Raw genomic sequence first — 3,828 nt, forward strand, 5'->3', positions numbered from 1 at the left:
AGCAAGATTAATTCATTCACCGAACTTTAAATTCAAAGAAAACAAAACTTCGAGGGAACTTTTTCTTTCTATCGAGTTTGAGGACACCTTTAAGGAATCTCAATCAATTTCCTTACGTAGAAGAACAAAAATGCACGTGCTTATAGAAAAGTAATTAGTGGTCTCTCCACGACAAAACTTTTCAATAATTTGGTCATAAGCATGACCTTAAAAAGCTTTGACAGCCCGGAAGTAGACGGGCTAGAGGGAGGGGTTCCCCTCAATAAAAATGGAACCGCCACAGGAGACTTAGCCACAAGGGAAACCCTTTACGGGGTTTCTCAGGGTAACCCCGCCTGAATCCCCGCGATGCCTTTCCCCTTGAAACACAGGAGTGTGCTACAGGGAAATGAAGGGTCTCCTCCCAAGCGGGAGGAGGTGGCCGGCCGTGGTCTTTCCACGTCAAAACTTTTCAGTAGTTGATCTATAATTATGCATAGATGGAATCACTTTTTCATTAAAATAAGTAAAAATATTCTGCTTTCGCAATAATAGATTACGTTGGCTTTTTAAAAATAAGCGGTACTTTTGTGTGAAAAACGGTTTACTTTTGCTTGCAAAAACAAAATAAAAATTGTTTATATAATTCTAATCGAACGGCCTCCAAGATCATAGAAACCAATTTTGACATCGCCCTGAACTGATATTGATAGAATTAGACATGTACAGCAACAAATCAACCAAAGAAGTAGGGTGTTAATGAAATAAATGGTTCTTGAATTTCGATCGAATATGTAACGTAATTCCTAAATTTTTAATTTGTTTAATGTTGTCATTAGAGTTTTTATACATATTCAACTTAGTATATGAATGTTTAATATTGTTATTCCATTAAATCAAGTCTAAGATGACATAAAATATTTCCGTATTATTCAAGGACTAAATTAGATATGTACCAAATGTCTATGGACCTTATTGTACATTGGACTACAATTCACAAACTATGTTGAATGAATTAAAAGTTAACGAACTCCATCGTATATTGCATCAAAATTTAGGGACTATTTATGTCATTTTCTAAAAAAGCAGGCATCCGATTCTCCGGGCCTCCATTTCAGCAATGTTGATCAACATCATTTTTTCAACAGCGCCTGACTTAGGTTCCTTTCTTATTAACCCTTTCTTGTCCTGTAACTTGTGCACGCAAGGTTAATAGAATCATAACAAGCCCATCAACGCCCATTTGCACACACGAAACAACCTTTAAAACTGACATTGAAAAGCTGATTACTAGAACAACAAAAGTAACACAATCATACACTTCCTAGGAAAAACACCTTATCCTAGGAAGCTAGTTAAAGGCCAGTCGAAAACACACTCATAGAAAGAAAACAGAAAACCCACTAGAACAACGCTGATTAATCACTGTAGTCCCCGTCAGTAGAAATTATGTCCATAATCTTGGCCACCTCCGCCGCAGAATCCCTCAACAGCTTGACGCTCCTGTTCAGCTTATCGCGCTTGGCTGCCACCGACGGTGCTTCCTCCAGCATCCTCCCGATGCTGCCGCTGCTATTGGGCCCGATCAGCTCGCCCACGATCTCCTTCTCCATGTCGCTGTTCACCAGGTTCTGCACACTGAACAGCAGATGCAGCGCCATCGAGTCAACGAACCTCCGCAGCACAATCTTCCAGTACGCGGTAATCCTCATCTTCAGATCGAATGCCTCCTGAATATGCAGCTTGCGATGCCTCAGGTTTTCCACATCGACCTCGCCGATCCCGTCGAGGACAATGTTGCTAGGCTCCGACACTTTGTTGATCGCGTCCATGAATTTGTTCTGCTGGGACATCAAGCTGTTCCACTCCAACATGTACTCAGGGTTGCAGGTGTAGTCACTGAGGTTCTCCATTTCAACAATTTCCATCATCCTATCCATCGCTTTCTCCTTCATCTTGTTGATCAGATTGGATGCTGCTCTTCTTGTCGACGACTGAAGCTGAGGATAATTCTCGCAGTGTCGCATCAACACCCGAATTACCACTCCCTCAATATATTCCCAAACACGAGCCACAAAACTCGGTGGCTTGCTCGATATCCCCTTCACCTTCCGCTGCAAAAGGGTGAGAAAGGCTGTGCGAGGGAGGAAATTGGGAGCCCGATCGCTTTGGCCTCTTCCAAGACCTCCAATTCCTCCAAAAGGAAGTTGGTCCTCGGGTCATTCTCGGCGCAGTTTTGGAGCTCACTGGAGTATTCGTTCAGCATCTCCACTAGCCTGGCCGAGCAGTGCATGTTTTTCTCTTCTGGATACTCATCGAACTCGCCTCTCAGCAAGATTTTCCTCAGCGACTCCCTCGCAGACCCCAGGATCTGCATGAAGGCTGTCATGGCCTCCGCGACAGAGGACAGATTCTTGGGCAATTTCTTAAGCTCAGCAACATTCGCGTTCAACTTGTCATTGATTTTCTTGATGATCTCCGGCAAACACTTGGCCATAATGGTGGCTTGAATCTGCGTCAGCTTTTGTGCCAAGACAGGCACACCAACGATGGACTTGTCAATCTTGCACAGAAGAGAGTGCGTCTCGAACAGCTTCGCCTCTATCAGCCTCGCTTCTTCGTAGGTCTCGTCACCAATCCGGTTCCTCACGCACACATAACCGAGCCCTATATTGACATCATCGGCCGTCACCTTCTCGAGGAGGCCCTCCGGAGCTTTATCAGCCTTTGTGACGACGGCCAGAGTCCTCCTGCCGGTCCTGTCCACCATCTGCAATCCCCAAAATCAAATTATCGTATTGACCCCTTTGCCAGAGTTGCATAAATCATTCGAGATTTTAGCTGATATGCGAGACAAGTGTGGCTAGACTATACTTACTTGCGACATCCTTATGGACTCGCAGGTTGAGAAGTCAACGGTCGCGGACAAGACATTGAGGATGATGCTCTCCTCAGGCTTTATGTACTCCATTATCATCGCCGATATCTGCTCGTAGATGTCCTCCGGCTGGCCGTGCACGGGCACCCTCGTGATTCCAGGCAAGTCGACCATGGTCAAGTCCGGGACGCCGTCTTTCTTGACGACCAGAGTCAGCGGGGCGTTCGATATGCCCTTCCCATTGCCCGCGATCTCATCGGTGGCTTCGTTAATGGCCACGGAGATGTTGTCCTCGTCCGTGTGGACGACTTTTCCGTTGAACTCGAGGTAGAGCTCGGGGCGGTCGGCGTCGGGGTTGTCTTGGAGCCGCATGATGAGAGGGACGCGGGTGCATATGCCCTGCCCCCGCGGCAGGTTGATGCCGGCGAGGGACTCGAGGACGCTCGATTTCCCGGAGGACTGGTCGCCGACGACGACGATGGTGGGGAGCGGGATGCCCTCCTTCATGACATTGAGGTTTCGTAGCTTGTCGACCGCGTCGAGCAGGGGCGGATCCGGTCATTGTAGGAGTCGGCGAGAGGCGCCGGGCGGGCAAAGGACAGGGGTTCGACTTCGAGTACACCGCAAGCGGGAGCCCAGTCATCACCCATGGTTTGCGGCCTCTAGAAATTTTCCTTGGAACTTTGAATGAGCTCGATCGATGAAATCAAAAATGGGAAATGATGATTTCGTTCTATGGAGATGTGTAGTTATGGATTAATTTATATAGAGAAGATACTTCCATCGCAAGTAGGACAGTTGAGAGATGACTTCATGGAGGGGGTTGCTGCTGGTGCTGTGGAGGGGACAAAAGTTCAGAACTTAAAGTACGGAAGCGATGCACCAATGGACAAGAGTCTGCCGTAACAAAGCCACATCATTGTGTAGACTTGGACTTTAAAGGTAGGAACTTTAAGTACAGTTTGCCAAAT

At 46.7% G+C, this 3,828-nt stretch overlaps 1 non-coding gene across 1 annotated transcript; it reads right to left on the bottom strand.

Moving 5' to 3' along the window:
* Nucleotides 1–1,358: 1,358 nt before the first annotated feature.
* LOC104430726 lies at nucleotides 1,359–3,582 on the bottom strand. The gene is made up of 2 exons (XR_005548108.1): nucleotides 2,858–3,582; nucleotides 1,359–2,749 (listed from the first exon to the last, which is right to left on the bottom strand). It is a non-coding gene; the product is annotated as a dynamin-related protein 4C (transcript).
* Between the last annotated feature and the right edge of the window lie 246 nt (nucleotides 3,583–3,828).

This window comes from Eucalyptus grandis, chromosome 2 (genome assembly GCF_016545825.1).
Source record: "Eucalyptus grandis isolate ANBG69807.140 chromosome 2, ASM1654582v1, whole genome shotgun sequence".
NCBI lineage: Eukaryota > Viridiplantae > Streptophyta > Magnoliopsida > Myrtales > Myrtaceae > Eucalyptus > Eucalyptus grandis.